Here is a 13,706-nt window from a genome sequence, read left to right on the forward strand (position 1 = left end):
CGAGTTTATAATGGCCGGACACCTACTTTCAGCATCAAGGAAAACATATTTTAAATTCTCCGGGAGTTGTTTTAATTCAGCCCCCTTCTTAGGTTCCTCCTTCTTTCCTTCAACTAAAGGTTGTCTAAGATCCTCCCACCGGTTTTGTCTAGAACTTTTGAATATGGGACTTGCTTCCATCATAGCCACTACTTCCACTTCTCTTTCATCAGCAGCTTCCTCTTTATCGCAAACAGACGAGCTCAACACTTTTTCCAAGGGTAATTGTTGTATGTTCAAAGAATTCTCATTAGTACAGATTTGATCAATCACCTCAATCTGTTGACTAGTTGCTATATCATCCTTGTACTTCATGGTGTTGCGCACATCAATCTTTAACTCTTCATCATAAACTTTCAGAGTCATTGTGCCTTCTTCAATGTCTATCAAACATCTCCCTGTCTCTAGAAATGGCCTTCCCAAAATAATAGGGATCTCCTCATCTTCTGGCATCTCTAGAATTACAAAATCCACTGGGAACACAAATTTGTCAATTTTCACAAGCACGTCTTCTACTATCCCATAAGGTCTTTTAACAGAGTGGTCAGCAAACTGGAGTGTCATTCTTGTATCTTGTACATTACCTATCCCCAACCTCTTGTAGATAGACAACGGCATAAGGCTCACACTTGCTCCCAAATCAATTAGAGCTTTCTTGAATGACCTATCCCCAATTGTACAAGGAATAGTCACGGAACCCCGATCTTGCTTTTTCACCGGAATCTTCATACCCTGCAAAATAGCACTACACGTTTCAGTTAGAATAATAGGGTCACGATCGACGGTTCTTTTCTTGGCAATGATGTCCTTCATAAATTTTGCATAAGTAGGCATTTGTTCTAATGCCTCCAAGAATGGAATATTAATCTCCAACTTCTTGAACATCTCCAATAACTTTTCAAAATTCTTCTCATGTTGCCCTTTTTTCTTGTTCCTTATCGGAAACGGAAGTTTTACTGCCGGCTTTTGTTTTTGTTCAACCACCTTCTCTTTTGGTGTTGTTTCCATCACCACCACTTCCTCAGCTTCTACCTCATTTTCTCTTATCTCTAAGTCTACCTCCAACAATGGTTCCTCTTCCTCGTCATTATTTTCAACTACACCTTTCCCTTTACCGCTCCTAGTAACAATAGCGCTCACATTATTATGATCTTTAGGATTGGTAACTGTGGCACTTGGTAAAGCGCCCGGCTGTTGAGTGTTTGCTAACTGCTGTGCTATCTGACTCATTTGAATCTCCAGATTTTTAATGGAGGAACCCGTATTCCAGAAATTACTCCTCGTTTCTTCTTGAAACTAAGAGCTTTGAGCTGCCATTTTTTCGATGGCAATCTCCCAATCTGCTTTTCTGGGGGCTTGTTGCTGAGGTTGTTGATAATGTTGTTGAGGAGGTCTATACTGTTGCTGCGACTGTTGACCTTGATATGGAAGAACCCCTTGTTTAGGAGCATTCCCTGGTTGGTCCTTCCATGAAAAATTCGGATGATTTTTCCACCCCGGATTGTAGGTATTTGAGTAGGGGTTGTTTTGTTTCAAGAAGTTTATTTCCTCCACTTGCTGAGCTGTAGCAACACACTGAACAGTAAAATGAGGTCCTCCACATATTTCACACCCTACCGATTGACTTGCTTGAGCCGGTTGAACTTGTGCTACTGTTTGTTTTTCAAGACCCATCTGTTTCAATCTCCGCTCAACTTCCGCAGCTACCTGATCTTCAATTTTCACAACTTGCGTTGACAATTTCATATCCACTAATCCTTCAGGTTGGCTAACACTACGGTCATATAACTCCAAGTGTTCATTGGCCGGAATAGCTTCTATGATTTTTTAACACCAATGGCTGTTGAAAAGTTGGATGAGCCACCAGATGCTGTGTCAATCAGTTGCTTAGTCTTCATTTTAAGACCATTCAGAAAATTCTGCATTTGTTCAGTGACATCCATGTTGTGAGTTGGGCATGCCACCAATAACCTCTTGAATCTCTTATAAGCATCTCCAAGTGATTCTCCTTCCTTCTGTTTAAAATTAACAATATCATACCTCTTACGGATATAAACAGCAGCAGGGAAATACTCATTCAGAAAGGTAGACTCCATTTGTTGCCATGTGGTAATACTCCCAGCAGGTAATGAGTAGAACCATTCTTCAGCGTCATCAGCTAACGTGAATGGAAACATAACCAATTTCTTGGCTTCTTCAAGGTGTCCTTCTATCTTCAGAGATGTTGTCATAGTAAGAAACCTTTGCAAATGCTTATTAGCATCTTCATTTATTCTTCCTAAAAATGGTTTCTTCTCCAGTTGTCGAATTGTTGCTGGGTGTAGCTGAAAGTGAGCAACATCGACTGGTTGATTTACAATTGTCATTCGTCCAGCTGGAGCATTTGCTCCACCATAATCACCTAACAGCCTTTCTACGGGAGCTGCCATTGTTTCAGCCTCCGAATCTGAATGCTCAGAATGAATAGAGAGGATTTCCTCGTTATCAGATTCCGAAGCTGTCAGAATGTCTTCTAACGCTTCCAGTCGCTCTTGCTTTGCTTTTCGAAGTCTAGCTCGTAGTGATCATTCTGGCTCTGCGTCAAAAAGAAATTCTGCTAAGGCCTTACCTCGCATAAAAAGATTAGACGATTTGTTAGTGATAAGCAAATGAAATATTAGAAAAATAAAATAACAAAAAAAATAATAATTTTAGTTGCAGAGCAACAAAAATTCAATTGAACTATTCTTCAACTTATAATTTGGCAGTCTCCGGCAACGGCGCCAAAAGCTTGACCGGTAAAATAGCAAGTGTACTATTTTTGCCGATGTAGTAATAAGTGGATTAATTTTCCCAAGTATCGAACTCGCGGACTGCGTAGGAATTATACGTTTTAGAATAGTGCAATGGAATAAAAAGTCATCGGGGTATTTGAATTTGATTATTTAATTGAAATAACAGCTTAAGTAAAATAAAGTGCTTAAATGTTTTGACTAATGAAAAAGTATGAAACTAGTTAGGATAGATGTATGAATTGCTCTGTAATGAAATAATTACCAATTAACAGATTGACTTTAGAAATTCTCGACTATCGACACCGAACATTGATTTCCCTAATTCCTTAGTGAAAACTTCTTGAGATTAAAACCCTCTTTTAATTCCTTAACAATATAATTATATCTCAAGATTCTAAAAGACATAGCCCGGGTAATTTGATCGCTATGCATCAAACCCTTATTCCTAAGTGATTCTTAATTATAGCGTTATGATTAAAAAAGCATTGAGGTCGTTTGTCCGACAAACCCCAACCGTAAATCAACACATATATTTTCCAATATATAGAAGCAATAAGAACTTTTAATCATAAACTGAATTTCATAAAGATAATCCGAAAATAACGATAGAGATTATTCATTACATCGCATAATCCGGGGACATCAATCCTAACAAGTAAAAGTTTAGTTACTCCTGGCAATTGTTAACATAACAATGATTAAAGATGAAGACATTACAATTGGTTGACTCGGAATTGATCTTCAATCGCGGATGCTCTTGAAGAGTTATTCGCCTCAAGCCCTAGTGCTCTTAATCCTCTTTTCACGTTTGCCGACTCTCCAAAAGTGCTTTTTTCCTTCCCAAACGGTGACTAAATAACTCTTAGCAAATATTCTCTTCTGAAAAGTCCATTATGCCCCTCCTTAAGTGACAAAGTCCAAAGATTTAAAACACAATTTTTTTCTGCGCACACGTCTGACACGGCCGTGTCATGGGACACGGGTGGCCGTGTCAGACTTCTGACTTCATGGTTCCAAGATTTTGCAATATTTTCCTTCAGCAAGTGTGACACGGCCGTGTCACAGGACACGGGTGGCCGTGTCACAACTCTGTCTCGCCAAAAACTACCTTTCCTTGATTCGAATCGTGCCCTGTTCCTGCAACACTTAAACACTACCAATACAAGATCAAAAGCAAGAGAAAAACCAACAAAAACTAGAAAAGATAACACATCAAACTCAAATATGAAACTAAGCAAAATTAACAAGAACAAGACTAAAATGACTTAAATTACCACCGGATGAAGTGTTTTTCCATTGATCAGAACATAGAAACGAGGTGAAATTGGTGGCCGATCAGTAGTGCTTTCCCAAAAATATAAAGCTACGACGAGTATGTTTTGGAAATAAAGAGGACCAATCCTCGAAAATTGGATTAAATCATAAATACCTCTATCTTTTGAGGTTCGTGCCTTTTTGACCTTATTCAACCAATTAGTGTAATCCCCGTTTTTCTTGGCTGAAGGTGAGAAACAGAAAACACGGAAAATGAGGCTCATATAGTCTAAATCTATGAGTTTTTTATACTAACAATGGGTTTGGTGTGATGATAAGAAGGAAAAAACTCTTTTAGTTTGGAAGCGTCTACAGAAGGGTCAAGTAGCAGACCTATAAGCGCATGGATATTACCAGAGATTAAGAAAGAAATCACTACCTGAGATTTGCATATGCAAAATTTCTCTTCCTGCAATGGTAGCTCTATAACGTATTATTGGTTTCCAATGACGATAGGAGCTTTGAGTCTGGTAGCGAGTTGTAAAGAATCCTTAGAATTCGTTGAGCTTTTTGGTTTTGAAGAAGTGGCTATTGTTGTAGATGATGAACTTAATGTTTGAAGAAGAAAAAACTGAATAAAATTCTTTGTTTGAAGCGAGAACAAAGCGGAAGTTGAAAGAAAAAGAAGAGTTAATGAATAAGGGTATTTATAGGGAGAGAGTAAAAACTTTTTGACAAATGGCGCCAAATTCAGGGACATGTGGTCTGCATAAAGAGGTGGAATGGAGCGGTTGATTTTTGTGGCCCACGATCTCCTGGAAAATTGGAGGCGTGATGAAGTTTTGGAGGCTGCACATTTCTGAAGTGACGGTTGACAAATATTTCATAATGACAATGACATCAGCTCACTATGTGAAACAATGTCGAGAAATTTCAAAAAAAAAAATTATCTCTAGGTAGTCGGAAGTGACATTTTTAGGGGGCAATTTGTTAGCATGTATTTTCAACGTCATTGAGCTCAACGTGTGAAGAAGAAGTTCAGAGAAAAACTTAGTAAAATTTGAAGGTTTGAAAGAGCATTTCGACATGGTCTTTACAACTTGAGAAGTCAAAGTCTCAAATATAGGATAGAAGTTGTGACTTAGTATTTTTCTCAAGATTTTCATTCAGGATTTTGACGTCAACAGTAGATTCAGGACTTCGACATCACAAGTTAGTGTGAGATTTCAACAACAGAAGTTGGTGCAAATAAGAGCAAATAACTGTATTTTGGTCTTATCCAAAGGAACACGAGGACGCAAATCCAAAGACGAAAAGCATGCAGCAAACATGTGTCGACTTCTAGAGAGAAAGTTGTTGCGAGTAGTTAGTCTTATATTAGTATAAATAAGAGTTTTAGCGTTACGATTCGGGGTGTCAAATTCATTACAAAAACTCACATACTCAAAGTACCCGAGCAAAGAAGTGAGAAACGAGTTACTTTAGCGAAATGTATGATTCTGAATACCAGTTTCTTTACATTTAAGAAAAATCCTTTTACTTTCACTTTTCTCTTTACAACAATTTTCTTTTCCTTCTCTGCATTATTATAACCAAAGTTCGACTATGTTGAAATCCCTTGTAACCAAAATTCGACTATGTTGAAATCCCTTGTTTTATGTAACTTTACATTTAAAGTCTTCTTAAGAATTAGAGTAGATTTCTATTTTACACTAAACATTCAAATAAAATTACAAAAATTTATGCATATATATTATAGTATTAAGTAATCTTTTTTAAATTGTTAAAAAAAAATTAATCTTTTTTAAAAATTAGTGTTTGTTTATCAAAATTTACAGTAAAAATCATATGCTTCTTTATTTATGGAATAAATATTAAAACATAGACCTCACAATTGGATTTTTTTTTGGACTTGTTGCCCCTCCAAAACATTAATTATATTTGTATATATAATAATCTTAATGTTAAAATATCATGCCTCTTGTTTTTCTTAATTTGTTTTGGTACATGTTTTTCTTACTTTCTATTATTAATTAAATAACAATTCATTCTTATACCTAGAATTTGTGACATATGTCATATGGCATATAGTGGTTATTTTATATTTAATTGTCAAATAGTTTTTCTTTTTTTTAAAATAATAAATAGAATATTGCAGAATTAATTTAATACGACTGTCATATAGTTGTTTTATTCGTGAGTAATCAATTTTTGTTTATATATTAATCTACTTTATATTTAAATTATAGTTATAAAAGAGAATCTATCTTTCATTTTTTCAATAATTTTTCTTACAATTCCACACCCATTATATTTTCTCACCTTCAATTACTCTTTTTTCAGGAAACCTTTGGTTAAACTTTATAACCAAATATAGAACAACATGATATAATTTTTTAAAGATTTGACTTGATATGAAAGAATGAAAGGTACTATTATTTTAATCTTTCAAATAATTAAAATATACAGTTTTATTTTAAAGCCGGTTTGGGCTAGTTGAAGTAGTAAAATTGACTAGTTTTAATATTGATAAAAATAATATCTAGTAGTGGCAATAATCCAAATTAATAAATCCAATAAATTGGTGACGTATGTTGGAGTAAAGATGGTAACGGATGCAGCGGATTCAAATCGTGAATCGTACTGCAGTCTTGTCTGTACGGATCATACGGACATCATGACCGGTTTAGACGGTAGCCGGTAATGTTAGTAGTCGACATAAATCGTTGCTCCACGCGCCCATTGCACTCTTAAGTTTTTAGTTTTCACAAATCATAACTATAGATATATCTGAAATAGTTTTGTAAATAATAATAATAATTATGGTAAATCTTAGAATTTAGTGATATGATGTATTATTGTTAAAATGATGTAATTATTAGGGATGTACATGAGTCGGATAGAGTTATGTTTGGCCAAATTTAATACCAATTCATATTAGACACTCGGATTTAGGCGAGGTAAAGTAAAGACTTGTTACATTCATGGGCCGGTTTGACAAATTCATTGATTTTTTTGGGGCCCTAAACCAAATGTAAGCTTGAGGGAGATGTTTATGGATAACAAAGTTAGGCCGCGGGCTTTTTTCATCTAATGGTTGACCTGTCAAACCAGACTCCTAATCAAAGATCGGCTGAGCAGATTTGGTGTAAGTACTGATGGTAGATGTGTCTTTTGTGATAAAATGAAAATTTGCAAATATTTGTTTTTTAATTGTGTTGAAACAAATAACATATGGAGGCGAATCTTGGGTTGGTTGGAGATGCAGCATAATACGAGGGAATCAGACATGAAACTGACTTGGCTAATTCATAATACACAGGGGGTAAAAGAAAGATGTTAAAATTGACAATTGTTGAAACTGTGTAACATGTTTGGAGTGTCTGTAACAAAACAATTTTTCAGGACAGAGAGAAAAAGAAGCTGAATGCTCAGGAGATTCTTGACATGATACGGATTTGTATTGAATTAGATACAAACTTGACTCGTTTTTGTAATAGATACTGAAGGCTAGATGTTGCTCTATGTTAGCTCAATGATGTCTACTGGTGGCCTGGATCTTAGGACCGACTTGTAATCACTGTTTTTGGAATAATAAAATTTACTTTAAATCTATTGACTTTTGAGTTGGGTTGGATAGTGAGTTGTCCAAATAATTTGTTATTAATATTAAATGACTAAATAATGAGTCATTATTTTTTTATATAAAAAATTACTCAACATTTTTATCTTCTTAAAAATAATTAGATAACTTATTTTTACTATCTTTTAGCATCATAAAATAATAAATGATATCATCAACTAATAAAGATTATCATAAAATACTAGTACCAAACTAAAGTTGCATAACATAAAATTGTATTAACATCAAAATAACTACAAAGTGAAACTTTCAAAACTAGTTAAAGTCGTGGTTGACTAAAATAGTAATGTTAAGAGACTAAAATTGCAACAACTAAGTTAATATTTATCAAAGTCGTTAAAAGTATTATAATAATAAACATTTGATTAGTGGGTCAGTAGATTTTTTAGCTTTGGGTCCAATTTTACTTAAAACCTAACTTTTTGAATGAGTTTTTTTTTTAATATTTAAACAAATATCTACTTAATTACCTGACTCAACCCACTTTTTTAAAAAAAAAAAATAGATGGGTTTAATCAGAATTTTATGAGTTGATCCAACTCATGTACATCTCTAATAATTATGTTTGTTTTATTGAAATATATATCATTATTGATATTAATTTATATTAAATTTGAAAATATAGTTTAAAAATTAAATAATTCACATTGGATTATAGTTAATAGGGTTAGATATGTTTGGTCCCTATAAAATTATTAAAATTTTTTTGTCCTTAATTAAAAAATGACATGTTTTGGTCCCCACAAAATTATTATGCACGTAATTTTAATCCCTATTATGAAATCGATGTGTATTTTTGAATGATTATTTTACAAATATGTTTAGAACATTATAAAAAGTTCCTCGAAAAAAATGGAACTCGAAATTTGATTTCTAAGTCGAGATTTGCATTACCTTTATCATTATCTTTTGAAATTTAAAAAATTCATATTTAATTCTTATCATTTTAAAAAAAAATTGTAGTTTGGTAAAGAAATATTTTATAGTATTCTAAATATGTGTTAAAAAAATTATTCAGAAATTTAAAAATTTAAGGGTAATTAAACAGTTTTCAAAATTTTAAAAAATAGCATGGCCTAAAACTGCATGTATAAAATTTTTGTAGGAACTAAAATATGTCATTTTTTTATAGGGACTAAAAATGAAATTTGAGATATTTAAAAGGGGTCAAAAAGATACTTAACCCTAGTTAATAAGTATTATAATTTAATCTTAGTTATGTCTTTACAAATACATTGAGCATGTGATGAAAATTGAGCATGTAATGAAAAATTGAACTATGTTATTCTCGTGCTTAGACTCGACATTTGTAGCATGAAAATAATTAGTAAATTATCCGATAGTATAAATATAAAAGTAGATGGTTGATCGGATTTTAAATCAAACTCTAATATCATATTAAAAATATGATTCAGACGAACTCATTCATACAAAAACAACTTATACAATAAAGATTGTCTCCATTTATAAGGACATGTTCATGTCATATATTGTCGAATAAAATAAACAAAAGTAATTTAAAATAAAATAAAACGAATGCGCACGCACATACATGATAGACACTATCTTGCAAACCCGCCTACGAGCATGAAACCAAATAGTAAAAAAATCTAATGTGAGCCTTCACTTCTCAAGACGACATATGAACCAACTGCCACATAGACTGATTCACGAACCAACAACCTCTAGGATAAACAAGACGACTCTTTCAAGGAAAACTATCCAACATCAAACAAATAGAGTGATACAAACATCAAATTAGTCTGATATTAATCATGATGAGTGATACAAACATTAAGTCAACGTCAGTGTAGAAAAGACAAACCTTAAATCTTGAACTTGTAAATCTCAACTGATCTAAAGACAATCAGAAAATCAAAATATTAGGATACCAACCTCACGCAAGAAATACAATCTTGCGACTGTGGCTAAACCATTATCGTTTAAGAGATTCGCATGAGAAAATGAAGGAGTTGCCACAACCGCCGAAACTTCCACCAAGGAAGGTGAGGAATCCGAGTCTCAGCACACAATAACCACAATCGTCTGTAAAGTCAATCTCCACCATAAATGAAAATTAAACCAATCGATGACGATAACCAACCTAAATAAGTCAATTGATAAAACAAAAAAAAAACACAACAACTCTGAATGAGACGCAACTGGTTGCCGATCTTGCTGAAGAATGCCTTAAAACCTTTGTTGATGAAGAGAAAGAAAACTTGTTTCGAGATTTCCAAAAAAATATGAAAGTTGAAAAGTAATATGGTCCGAGCGATTTACGGGTATCGAGTTCGATCAATTCAGTTCATTGATCCATTCATTAATGTTAGAATATTTTATATTAATTAAGAGATCATATAAATTAATATAAGGGTTAAATATACGCCCCCTTGTAATATTAGTGAGATTTGCTTTAGGTCCCTGTAAAAAAAAAAATTTAAAACCCCCCATCGTAATTTCCAGATTCGTCAAAAAGACCCTCGATTGCCAAATTGAGGCAAAGATTCTTTCATTTTGTCAGCGTGACATTTTTTAGTTTTTTAATTAATCTTTTAAATCCACGTGGAATTTTTTTATTATTTTTTTAATTTTTTTTACTTTTTAATTACATTATATATTTTTTTACAATTAATATTTTTTAAGAATTATTATTTTAATTTTCATTAATACTTTTTATGAATTATTAATTTAAAGTATCAAAATATTACATTGAACTTATAGCCCAGTTTGCCTTACCCAATAGCCAAACACCTGAATATTTGACAATTACTATTTAAAATAGCTTTATAAACACTTTCACTTATTATTGAAATTTCGATGCGGGACTTCCTTTACATTCAAGATTCTACTTCATCTCTAACAACTAAACTTCCTTTACATGCTTCCTTTTTTCTCAATGAAAAGTAGTTGTCTCTTTCCTTCCATTGTCACCATATCATCAATTCTAAACTCCCTATAAACCTGCAAAAAGTTATAAACATAAAACAAGCACCATAACAATTGGAGTCAATGACCCAATCACTGTAATCACAAGACAACGATAACAACATACTCTTCAACATCAGAGCAACAGTTCAAGCCAAGTTGAGAGAGAAATTGGAACATAAAAAGGAGTATATTTGTATCTGCTTTGCTCCCTTCGACTTTGTCATTGCAACATCGATGTCAGCAGAGCAGCTCCACTACAACACCACCACGCTCCAACGACGCTCAAATCGCACCACCGCAACGCCATGGATCCAACACCGACAACCTTGCAACTCTCTCCACTCAACACCCTTTGCACGCCATCACCACTACGAAGACCGACAGAAGAGCAGCTAGACAAAGTAATATTACAATCATCGAAGAATGCTTCTTTGGCTTTGTTCTCGAGCTCTATCGTTGAAATTTGACATGTAAAAGCCACTACTCTATTATTATATTGCAACAACAAACCATTATGGAAGTATAGCATGCATGCAACGAGTATAGCTTGTAACAACAATAGGACTAGAGTGCAACAAGTATAACATACAATAACAACTATATTTCAAAACACTCAAGCTGTTATCCAAAGCAAAAGCAGAAGCAACAATAGTCCCACATCAAAAATTGTTTACTTAATGGAAGTGTTAATAAATAACATTTACACAATAGTTATCAATTCATTAAGTATAGGGCTCCTCTTGAAAAGAACAAGAGCCTTAGGCCCAAATGTATTACTTTAATAATTAATTTATAAATAAATCAACACAAATAAATAAATTACTTTATTAAAAAATTAATTTATTAAAAGTATTAATAAAAATGATTTAAGAAAAAAAAAACTAGGTTATTTTTTAAAAATTAAATAAAAAAGCCACGTCATATATAATATATATATGCCACGGGGACAAAATAAAGAATCTAGGCTGAAATATTGCGCATGGGGCCTTACAGAGAGAATCTAGATATTACGAGGAAGAATCCAAAAAAAGTCTTTTACAAGGGGCTAAAGCAAATCTCGCTTACATTACAGGGGATTTGTATATTTAACCCTTAATATAAAAAGATATTATTAAATATTTATAATATTTTAAAAAATATTATAAGATATATATATATATATATATATATATATATATATATATATATATATATATATATATATATATATATATATATTTATAATATTCTAAAAAAATTTATAAGATATATATTTACAATAGTCTAAGAGATATTATAAGATATTTCTAATATTTGAGAGATATTATAATATTATAATAATATTTTTTATTCTAACAATTAAAAAGATATATTTTGAGATTTGTTGGATTTTTTCTATTATAAATATGTATCTCTTTTGTTATTATAGTGTGACAATTTTAAAGCTTTAGAGAAAAATGGAGAAATAAGGGTTTAGGGAATTCCAAGGGAAAACTTAGAAAGACAAAAGTTTTCGGAAAACGTTTGGAGTTATCTAAGGGGATTGGGAAATACTTCTAAACACCTTAGATTTGAGTGATTCTTATATTGAGAGTTGGAGAGGTTGGGAAACACTTGGGTAGAAAATAGAGTTTGTTCTTTGAGAATTACAAATGCTATTTTCTTATAACTCATATGTAATGTCTTGTAACAAAATTTTGAGTATAGTGAATTAGAGAGTTGCTTTCTCCCCAGAGTAGACCGTTTGATCGAACTGGGTAAACAAACTTTCGTCTTTTTTCTCACCTTATTTTGTTATATCATCTGTGTACGGATTATTATTGTTGTAGACCATTTATTTTGGTTGCTACTATTCTTTGCCTCACAAATTGATATTGAATTTTATCGTAATTCATAATAAGATTCAGAACAAATGGTGCAGTGAGCGTGAAGCCAAGGTGTATTATTTACAAGTGAGCACCATGGTTATATGGGAGATCGAGAAATTTTCCGATAACAACGACTTCGGGTTGTGGAAAATTAAGATGCAAGCCATTTTAATTCAAGAGAAGTGTATTAATGCTTTGAAGAGTGAAATACTGATGACTTCAGGGCTTACACAGGTACAGAAGACCGAGATGTTGGATAAAGCCATGAGTTCCATTATCTTGTGCCTCAGGGATAAAGTTCTAAGAGAAGTCTCCAAGGAGCAAATTGTGGTTGTTATGTGGTAAAAACTTGAATTATTGTATATGACAAGGTCTTTGTCTCACAGGTTGTATTCGAAACAACAACTCTATTCACTCTGAATGGTGGAGAACAAATCCACAGTTGAGCAACTTACAGAATTTCACAAGATTATTGATGATCTTGATAATATTGAATTGAATATTGAAGATGAGGACAAGGCTTTGCTCCTGTTGAGTTTATTACCTAGATCCTTTGAGCACTTTAATGATGCCCTTCTTTATGGTAAGGAAGGTACTACTACTTTTGATGAAGGTCATACATCGGTGAAATCCAAAGAATTTTCAAAGTCGAAAGATTTGAAGATTGAAGATAGTGGTGAAGGCTTAAATGAGTCAGGAGGAGGAGGTGAGCGTAAAGGGATATCCAAATCAAAAAGGTTTGACAAGTAAAAGGTAAAATGTTTTAATTGTTAGAAAATCGGTCACTTAAAAAGGAATTGTCCTGAGAGAAAAGTCAATGAAGATTTTGTTCAAGCTACAACTGCTTTAGGTAAGGATAGTTATGAGGATTCCAGTGCACTAGTAGTATCGAGCTTGGAAACTGAATATAGTTGGGTTATTGACTCAGGGTGCTCTTATCACATGTGTCCAAGAATAGAATATTTTGAAACTTTGAAGATGATGCAAAGTGGAGTAGGTCGCCTTGGTGATAATAAATCATGCAAGGTTCATGGTATTGGCATGGTCAGATTTAAAATGTTTGATGATCGTGAACGTCTTATTCACAATGTGAGGTATGTTCCAGAACTCAAGCGAAATTTGTTATCTATAATTATGTTTGATGATCTAGGCTATTGTCATAGAGTTAAACATGGAGTGTTAAATATTTTGTGTGATGAATTAATTATTTCTAAAGGG

Source organism: Vicia villosa, unplaced genomic scaffold, assembly GCF_029867415.1.
Source record: "Vicia villosa cultivar HV-30 ecotype Madison, WI unplaced genomic scaffold, Vvil1.0 ctg.003867F_1_1, whole genome shotgun sequence".
Taxonomy (NCBI): domain Eukaryota; kingdom Viridiplantae; phylum Streptophyta; class Magnoliopsida; order Fabales; family Fabaceae; genus Vicia; species Vicia villosa.